We start from the raw sequence: 10,840 nt of genomic DNA, 5'->3' as shown, positions 1-10,840 counted from the left end.
TCTTTGAATGCTGGAGAGAATCTACCAGTGAGATTACCTGCACCTGGAATTCAAATTTTCTATTTCACTTTGTGTAAACATTGGTAATTTAGATTTTTTAAAAGAATTTTCCCTTTTCCACTATTTCATGGAAATATTTGTTTAAAGTTCTACATAGTGTTCTATTCTTATCATTTTAATATCTATGGAATCTGTGGTGATGACCCCTCTTTCATTCTAATACTGGTAATTTGTATTATGTGATTTTCTTGTGCAGACTAACAAGACTTAACCACATTACTGTTATTTGAAAAGAATCAACTTTGGCCTTTGCTAATTTTTTTATTACTGATTTGTGTCTCATTATGTTGATTTCTGCTCTTTATTATCTTCTCCATTCTGCTTACTTTGGTTGCATTCTGAGTTTGAAGTGAAATCTTAACCCTTTCATGAATAAATTATCTTTTTGCTTTGAATGTGTGTGTGTGTGTAAGAGAGAGCTTTATATCAAAGAGCAATTATATATTGATAAAACATCCCAGTCCAATCCAGATCAAGTCCATAAGTCCAATATTAGCTCTCATGCCCCATACTAGTCCATAAATTGCTCTTTAGACTTAAGCAGCACATACAATGATGCCGAGCGCAGGAAGATCACAGGCCGGTGGGTGGAAAGTCCTGTGGATCCAATGGCAGTGGACACATCTCCAGGGCTCTGGCTGCCATCAGCATGGCTCCATGTGGCTTGTCAACAGGGAGCTGAAGTTACTGTGAATTTTTTGTTGATACCATATATGTTCAGTAATGGAAAGAATGTTGAGGTCAAGGAAAAAATTTTTGAAGTGATATGGATTTTAATATAATTATATGGGACTTAAAAATCCCAGTGGACTCTGATGTAGGATTGGTGAAGTGAAGCCTGTCCTAAAAAATTTCATGCAGTTAAAAGGGGGTACCCCCACAAATGGGAAAAGGCTCCACTAGGCAGAGCTTTTGTAATATACATTTACCCATTGGATGAGCATCAAGCAACTTGCTCTGAGTTAGCGCATCCAGTGGTGTCACCTGGGAAGGTTCTCTCTGGAATTTTTTCACAATAGCAGTTTCGCTTGAACCTTGTTTTTCAAGGTGGTTGATTTAAGAGAACAGCCTGCAACTGTGAAATGTTGCTTCCTCCATGTGAAAAATGCTGCATAAACCGTTGTGATGTTGAACACAGTTTAGAAGGACAGCGATATGGGGAAAATCTCAAGTGTACAAGTGTGGGGCAGATATATAATAATTTGTCAATTTGAGGATTAAGAGTGTAGGGGTGGAGTCTAGCTTGTCAATCAGATCATAGCCAATGAGGCTTCTGTGTGGGTATGGCCTTCTCCTGATAATTCTGGGAAATCTGGTACATCCTCCTTGGAGGTGGGAGACACCTCCCTCTCTCTGCTATGTCCCTGGGAGACATAGCAGCTGACAAGACATATGGACCCACCCTCATACAGAGACCCCTGCCAGGGCTGAGATGTTTCCAATGACACTGGATCCAAAGACTTTCTACCCACTGGCCTGTGATCTTCTACATTCGGCATCATTGCACATGTTTCGTGAGTCTGAAGAGGACTTTATAGATTGGTATTGGAAATATGGGATAATATCAGACTTATGTACTTGATCTGGACTGGACTGGGATGTTTAATCAATGTCCAATTGCTCTTGTATATGAACCTCTTTCTCATACACATATGTGTGTCCATGGATTTGTTTCTCTAGTCTACCCAGACTAACACAAAGTAGTTTTCTCATTTCAAAAAAGGTGAAATGTCAATTAATGACAAACCTTGTTTTGGAGATGTCAACTTCCCAAATGGATGAAAATGTCAACAAAATCCATGCGCTTATGCTCAAAGACAGACGATGGACCACAGAAGAGAAGGGGGAGTTATCTGGACTATCTTAGAGCTCAGTTCAGTGAATTTTAACAGAAGATTTGGGAATGAGAAGGGAAAAATTTGTGCCTCAGCTTCTGACTGACCAGGAAAAAGAGTGGAAACATGCCATGCTTTGAAAGAACAGCTCCAAAGTGACCCAGACTTTTTTTTTCTAAGGTGACCAGACATGGTGCTATCCTTACAACCCCAGAAAGCAAACATCTCTCAAGCCAGTGGAAGATGCCATTGTCACCTTGCCCCCCAAAAGTTTGTCAAGTGAAATCAAAGATCAAGACAATGTTCATTTGGGGGTTTTTTTTGGTGTGTGTTTTTGTTTTGTTTTTATGTGAGGGGGATAGTGCATTTGGAGTTTGTTCCACCAGGTCAGACTGTTAATCAGACTTTCTATTTAGAGGTTCTGAAAAGATAATGTAACAATGTGCAACAAAAAAGGCCTGATTTATGGCAGATGGGGGACTGGTTTTGTCACCACAACAATGCACCCGCTCACACAGCCACCTCAGTGAGACAGTTTTGGGCAAAAAACAGCATGCCTCTCTTGCCCCACATACCTAACTCACCTGACCTCATTCCAATGGACTTCTTTTTGTTTCTGCGAATGAAGAGAGACATAAAAGGACAGTAATTTGACGATGTAGAAGAAGTGAAGAAAAAATAAGGGAGGTGCTGTCAGCCATCTGAGTTAGTTAGCTTATTGTGCCAACCTGGCCGATAAACACATGTGGGGCTAATTGAAGGGCGGAGAGATAAATGGCTTGGTGAGCCTCGCCTTTCTAGTTCCCGGGTTTCTTGCTTTCTAATGGTCAGACCAGGGTGCAGCTGCCTTAGCAGTTCCCTGCTTCAGCTTGCAAGGCTGACTTCCTGCAAGACATCCCTGAGGAGAAGCCACATGGACCTACCCCGATGCAGCCCTGGGTGCTGGAGCAGCTGTGTGGAGACCCTTGCCAGCGCTGAGGGGCTTACACATTCACTGACTTGGCTTTCCTCCTACAGTTGACATCATAGTGTGTGTTTTGTGAGATGGAGGAGGACTTTGTGGACTGGTGTTGGACATATGGGTTAATGGGTTAATGTTGGACTTGAAGGCTTGGGCAGCACTGGGTTGGAATGTTTTCTTGATCACACTTAATCTTTATATAAAACTCTCTCTTGTACATGAGTTGCTGTGGATTTGTTCTCTAAAGTATCCAGACTAACACACCATCCAAACCGATGAGTTTGAAAAATGTTTCCAGGAATGGAATTGCAGATTTGACAAATGTATTAAGTGTAATGGAGATTTGTTTTGTAAAAATAAATCAATTAAAAAAATTAATACATAGCTATGGGGAAAAAATCCATTGGGAGGAGGGGGCAGGTACTCCCTCGTACAGGTCCTTAAAAGGTGGTAACATGTACTACAACTGGAATAGCAGCTTCCGAAGAAATCTCAGAGACTACAAATGTTGGCTGGCAATATCTTGAAGGGCTAAGACACACCAAGCCTAGATCATTCTTTTTTTCCTAATATAAGCATCGAAGGAAAAAAATCTCCTCCAACAATTGCTTTAACTGCATCCCATATATTTTGTTGTATTTTCACTATCATTATGGTTTAAATCTTTTCTAATTTCCCTGCGGTTTCTTCTTTCACCTGTTAGTTGGTTAAAAGTGTGTTGTTTCCAAATAGTTTTAGTTTTTCCTAGATATCTCATTTTCATTGGTTTGATTAAATTGTATCATGATATTATTATTTCAATCATTTTTTATTTCAGTGGGACTTGTTTTACAGCACAGAATAGCATCTCTCTTAGTGAATGTGTCAAGTGGAAGCCAGTGCCTATCCTGCGTTGGTTGGATGTCGCTCAAAAAAACCTCACTGGCCTGGAGTCGATTTTGACTCAAAGTGACCCTATAGGATGGGATAGAACTTCCCCTGTGGGTTTCCAAGACTGTAACTTTATGGAAGCAGAAAGCCTGGGATGCAGTGGTATACAAATATCAATTAGATTATGTTGCTGATAATGCTTCTCAGATGTCTGTATTGATTTCTTTTTTGTCTAGTGTCCTACTAATTGCAATGAGAAGAGAGTTCAAATCTGCTACTATCATTATACATGTTTCTATTTATTTTATTTTTGTCAGTTTCTGCTTCATGAATCTTGAAGTAAGAATTGACCTTATGAACAGACGGACTCTTCATACTTCAGACTCCTCCCTTCTAGTCTGCATATAGTTGGGCCTGGCTTTCCTTGTACTTTTAATCTATTCTCATAAGAGCTTCATTCTCATTATTGAGCTACACTAATATTTATTAAAAATTTATATGGTGGGTGTAGGCCTATCATTTTACTACTTTCTGATTTCCATTTTGCTTTTAGTGCCTCTTTTTCACCATTCCTGTCTTCTTTTAGGCTGAGTATTTTTTATCATTTTAATGCTTTTATATTTTTAGCCACTTGACATTGCCTGTTTTTAATGGTTGATCTAAAGTTACACTATCGATCCTAAGATTTTTATAGTATGAGGAGCCTTCAAAAAGTTTGTGGGAAAATTCCATAACAGTTTCCCACTAACTTAAAAAAATTTATTATAAATTGTCAATTAATTCATAGAGCATATCATTCCGTAGTTCAATCATGTCAAGCTTTTTGAAGCCCACTCATATATAGAGTTCCCATGTGCCTCTTGATATAAAATGTTGAAAAAATGTTTAAAAGTCTCAGTCTACTCATCATCACCACCATAGCCATTATCATAATCATTATCCCTATATATACTGTTTTTACTGGCTGCTATCAAGATATTCTCTTAATCTGTGGTTCTCAGCAGCTTAATTGTTAGCCCTGGTGGTGGTGTGGTTACACGTTGCACTGCTAACCTCACGGGCAGCAGTTCAAAACAACCAGCCAGTCCCTGGGAGAACGATGTGGCTTTCTGCTCCCACAAACAGTCGCAATCTCGAGAACTCATTACGGCACTTCCACTCTGCCCTTAGGGTCACTGTGAATTGGAATCAACTCCATGGTAGTGAGGTTTGTCTGATTATTTTTGTTTTTGCATGAAATTGTCTCAAGTATCCTGCTTGGGGTTAATGGTGCTTTGGAATCTATAACGTAAGCCTTTCAATGAATTTCAGCAGTTTCCAACCAGTACTTTCTCAAGTATTTTTTCTGTTCCATTCTCTTTCTACTCACCTTATAGGGCTCAATGAGTTGCATGTTGAGCCTTTGGATAGGAAGCATGTCCCTGTGAATGAAGAAATGACATTTCTTCATTTTCAAAATCTTTTTTCCTCTTCTGTCTTCAGATTAGATGCTTCTATTGATCCATCCTAAAACTCATTGATTCATGTGAGAGTGGATTTAGAGTCTGGCAGACCTAGTTTCCACTTCAACTTGCGGCCACCAGAACTCAGACTTTCCTTAGGCTTTAAAGTACAACAGAATTACACAGTAATAAGATTTGTAGCACCATGATTTCAAATATCATGGGGTTCAAAACCTGCCTTCAACTTGATAACTCCCTAAAGAAAAGGCTCCAGATTTTCCAGTGAGCTTATAACTTGACTAGAAGCTGGGGACCTGGTTAGGAGATAGACACTCAGGCAGAGATTTACAACACACTGTGAGCAGGTGCTAAAGCCAGATGTGAATGAAGCTCCCTAAGAGCACGGAGGAGCACATGGCAGCCACTCCCCTGGGGAGTCGGGAAAGGCTTTCAGATGCTGAGGAGTTTCTTAGGCATCTCGGGTAACAGGAAGAGTCAGATTTTGCCCCAAATCAAGAACGTTCGAGTCAGAAGGGTCATAGGAAAAGGGCTGCCCTGGCTAGGGGGGAAAAAATAAGAGGAAAGAAGAAATAGAATGCCCGGTCAGTCCTCAAGGAGCACAGGGGTAGTAGTCAGTGTCAGCTGCCTTGAAGACTGAGCTGAGGCATAGCATGGTCTTGACTCATGCCACTTCTTTTCCTGAAAAGTGCTGTTGGGGAGAAGTCCCGTGTGCACATGAAGAATTCAGCAAGCCCTGCACCCTCAAGGAGCTCCGACTGTCTGAGAAGCTAAATCTGCTAAGTGAAACAAGAAGAAGAGGCAGAAACCCCACTGGCCTCCGTCTGATTGGGGGTACCCTTTTGTTTCACTTCATCGCAACACCCTCCTCCACCCAACGTCACCCAGCAATCCCCACCCCCTCACACGTCCAGACCATTTGCACACTTGCCGCCAACCGTCTTTTTCACATGGAAATTAGCATGTGTGACTCCATTGCTTAAAACTCTTGGACAGCTTCCCACAGCACTTCATCTGCCCACACCGCTTCCCATGGCCTCACGCCGGACCTCATTCCCTTCACGCATCCTACTCAGTCACACCTGCCTCCTGGCTAATCCTAGGCAAGCCAAGCACTCAGGGGCATCTGGATTTGGGGCTGCCTGCTGCCTCTGTCTGGAACGCTTTTCCTCCTAGCTCTTCATGTGGCCAACTCCTTCTCAATCTTAGGGCTAATGTCATTCTCACCCCCTTAGAAAGAGTGCCATGCCTTCTTTATTCCATTCAAAGCACGAAGAACAATCTGCAGCCTTTTATCTGTCTCCCTCCACAGTGGCAAGTATCTTGCTGGTCTTGTTTTTCATTAAGTGCCCAGCACCTAGTAGAGTGCCCAGCATGCAGTCAGGAAAGCCCCTGGGTGATGCCAACATTATGACACTCAGATGCTAACCAAAAGATTGGAGGTTCAAATCCACCCAGGGCACCATGTAGGAAAGGCCTGGAAATCAGCCGTTGAAAACCCCATGGAGCCCAGTTCTACTTTGACACACACGGGGCTGTCATGAGTCCAAATTGGTTGACTCAATGTACTCAACAAATATGTGTGGATAAAAGGCCATAACTCAGTGTTAAAGGTCTTGCTATCCGTGCTGTGTATCACAATTGGTATCAGAGGAAGGAGATGAGTGAAGATCAGAAAAGGATATTGGAACAGGACGGCACCTATTACCACTAACGTACCTGCAAGAAGAGTACTGAGATGGTTAATTCAAGACCTGCTTCCCCACACCATTGGAATTTACATCTCTTGAGCTGAGGACTGTCAGACCCTGTCATCTGGCTGACTGTTGGTGACCTGCCTTGCTGTTTGCTGCCTGTGCCCAAATAGCCTGAATTACTCTACAGAGGACTGCCCAGCGGCCCTCAAGACTTGAAGGACTGCCAGTGTCTCACAACTGTCTCACGGGAGTGAGTTGCACTGAGCCATTTGTACTGCTTTATAATTTAATTAACTTTATTTCTTATGTTATATATCTATCTGTATAAATATATGTAAAATTATTAGCGTTCTGGTTTTGTTTCTCTAGAGAACCCTGTCTAACACAGCTACTTCATGATCTCTTGGTCCATTCTGCAGCTCTTGGGAGAGAGGGTAGCAATGATGCCTAGGCTAAGAGAGCCGCCTCTCCTGTGTCTGCACACCCCCCAGAATGCTCAGCTCATCGGTAGGCCTTCCATACCCACCAAAGGCTCCCATGCAGGCAAGTTCCTTTCGCCTTCCCCTGTCTTCCTGCTAAGCTGTCGGACGATTTCAAAGAGCTTGCCTGCTCCCTTGGCTTTGCCAACCCAACTCCTGCGAGTGGAACCCGATTCTGTTTTCTAGGAGCTCACTTCTTGTTCTTGAAGATAATACCAATAAGGGAAAATAAGCCATTCATCAATAATCCATGGAGTTGCTTTATGTCAAAATACGGTGCGTTCTGAAAACTCAGTGTATTCTAAAACTAGAATATGTTTCTGGTCCTCACTCTCTTGCCTGAAACTCAGGCCAGGAACCATTGTGTAATTAGGAAGCAGCTGCTTAACTAGTCGTGGATGTCTGTGGGAGCTCCTGCACCCATCCTTGGCACCCAGCAGAGAGATACAAAGGCAGAAGCACTTGATCTTGGCATTCCTTTTATTGAGTGAGCTGTGATGCTCCGAAGGTCTACAGTGGAAATGTTTTCAATAACAGCACATCAGCCCATCTGGCCCTCTCTTTCCACCATCCTATGTTCTCCGTCTCTTCCTCATTCTTAGGACACAGAGTCATGGAGCAAGAGGACCTCTCCTTGGTTGGGTCAGAGTAGGGCCTCCCTTCTGCTCCTCCGCAGGGAATATGGGTAGCATTTGCCATGGTCTTCGGGTAGCATTTTGCCATGGTCTTCGGTGAGTGCATTTATCATGACAGGATGGTGGCCCATTTTGTGGCTTCCTCAGTTTAGAAGGTTCCATTTGGACAACCATTCTTCTAAAGTATTCAATATGATGCCCCTCCGCCTGCTACCCCATCCCATTGCTCTCCCCTCTTCCTTCTGCTTGATGAAGGATTGGCCGGAGTTGGGAGCTTCTCTATGTCTATATTTCTCTTGCCTCGGGCTTCCTGGGCTCTTTGGGTCTGGGCTCTGGGTCAGAGGCAGAGGTGTCTGTCCAGACAAGGGAGCAGGAGTCATTTCCAAGCCACCTGGTTAGCCTGGCTGGCCCAGGTTTTCCTCTGGTGAGTCTTAGAACATGAGCTCATCAGCAGAGGGTCTACAAGGGTCATAGCTGTAACAGGCCAAGGCTTCCTCCATAGGTTTCACCTCAGCACGTGATGATCCAGCAACATTTCCAGAGGGTCAGTGTTCACAAGGACCTGCTCTTGGGCGTAAGTTTAACTATGAGAGCCAGAAATGAACTTTCAGTAGAAGATCTCTCCCTATTCCTATTTGCTGTCTAGTGGCCACCTCATGGCAGCCAAATGAAGCTCCTGGGAAGTCAGAGGTGGGTGTTCTCCTTAGGGAGTCTCCCTAGGTTGCTAGCCTAAAGGTTGCAGGTTCCAAAGTCCTGACCTCCTACTTCCAAAATGCCAGTTGCCCAAGAGCTTGCAGGGCACACACGGGGTTGCCAGGAGTCAGAATCCACTGGACAGCAACTGGTTTTTCATTCTCGCTAGGGAGAAATTATTTACAAACGAGTCATCATGAAAGTCTGTCTTCCCAAGACTCCTGCTCTGAGTAAATGGCTCAGGAGATGTCTGTAAGAAATTGTGGGAGATCTCGTAGACAGGGAGAAAAAAATAGCACTTTAAATAGACAAATCAGTCCAAGCCACTAAGGTTAGAACTCTTTTTTCCCCCTTCTTCTCCCCTTTCCTGCAGAATAATAAAACAGACGCGTATTGGCAGCTCATTAGTGCCAAGGAGAGGCCGGATCCAGCATGACATCAGCCCACCGCTTGACCCAAATCTATTATTTCACCAGAGAACCTCAGCGCAGCAGGCTCTCCAACTGGGTAGAAGACATTCATGGGGGAGAGAGGAGGAATGCATAAATAAGATACAGATTGGAGACTTTTTGATGTGTTTAGCACATTTTTGTTACTTCCTCTAATAGCACAGACCTTGCCTTCTTCCACCATTCGGAGAACAAAAGACAAGCCTGAGATGGAAGATGGGGGGTGGGAGGTGGAGTAGGGCTGGATCCCCATTCAATAAAAACTTCTGTTCCCCTAATTAGCATTTTTTAAAAATCCCCACGCTTTCAAGGAGAGAGCTCTAGAAAGAGAAAAAGAGGCGGCGAGTGAGTGCTGCCCTGCCGCTGAGTAAGTTCAGATATAAAAAATCCCTTCATTAAATCAGTTGTTTCTTAATTCACAATCGAACTTAAATAAAGAGTGGCCCATAGGCAGCTGTTTCTAATATCGCGTCCCCACCGCACATGAAAGACGCATTTATTCCTGCAGCAGCCTCCCTACCCTTGGGTGTTATCAGCTGAACATGTTTTGAACCTACCTAATGCATTTGAGGTAGCTTGGGTTTATTTTTCTTTCAATAAAATAAATGGTTTTGTAATTAAATTTCTGCACTGCCTGCGCTTAATGGTTACATTGACAAGTGCTAATGTATGGCAAGAGAATGGGCCTGAAATGAAACATGCTGTTTTCGAATCTGCAAGCAATTTTGCAGTGGGGCAATCAAGCCCCCTGTGCCAGGGAAACATTTTCATTAATCTGTTCGAGGTGTGCCCTGCCCACTCGGCCTGCCACGCGAGGACACCTCTCAGCTCCCCCTGCAGCCCGCCCCCTCGCCCCGCACCCATGCCATTTTCTAAAACACACGCGCACACGCACACACATCATGAAGCGAGCCGTTGTTTGAAACCATTTTGTGGTCTCTGGCAGGCGGGCCTGTGGAAATTCGCTGACTTTACACTGTGAAATGTTGCAGCTGTCTCCTCCGAAGGGAGGGTCGGGCTGCCCCAACGTTTCAATCCCTGGCAGCCAGTCAACAAGCAAATCTGTCCCTCTGTTTTCTTTTTTACGTTCCCCCCTTAGCGAAATTTATTTTTGAATAAATCTTCTCATAGAAAATAGAGAACGGCTATTACAGATCTGGCCGTGGTCTGGGCAAACCACTTCAAGTCATGGCCAAGGAGGCGGCCCTCCAGCCTGGCGTTTATGAAAGGTGCGTGCATGGAAACCTGGCCGCGCTGCGCTGGGGTCCTTGCTGGCTCTACTTTTCTCCTCCCAGCCCCTGAAGAGGGCCCTGCTGCTCTCGCTCAGGCCTGCACAGGGACAGGCAGGGGACACGCAAGACCTTTGCCCCTCTGTCCCCCGGAAACACCCACCTTTCCTCTGACCACTAGCGGAACAGCCCAGGCTCCAAAGTCAGCTAGGTAGCTTCATCGCAGATGGAGAAGGGTAGACGATGCCCACGAGGCATCTGGGACAACAGGAGGTGGATTGCAACCAGGAGTTTCTAGCTAATGGCTGACCACAGGTATATGACTCAGCATTTTCCCTCTAGGCCGGAAGAGAGGAGCCAGAGGGCTGACCACAAGAATGCTGACTCACCCCATCGGGGCAAGCACCTCCCCCAGTGTGGCTTTCTCTTGCTGTGTCAACGTGTTTGGCTTCTGTGTGACCCAATTTCCCGG

This window comes from Echinops telfairi, unplaced genomic scaffold, assembly GCF_000313985.2.
Source record: "Echinops telfairi isolate 266 unplaced genomic scaffold, ASM31398v2 ScPeMD7_7475;HRSCAF=8513, whole genome shotgun sequence".
Taxonomy (NCBI): Eukaryota; Metazoa; Chordata; class Mammalia; order Afrosoricida; family Tenrecidae; genus Echinops; species Echinops telfairi.
The sequence above is the reverse complement of the archived record's forward strand: the minus strand, read 5'-3'. Positions refer to the sequence as shown.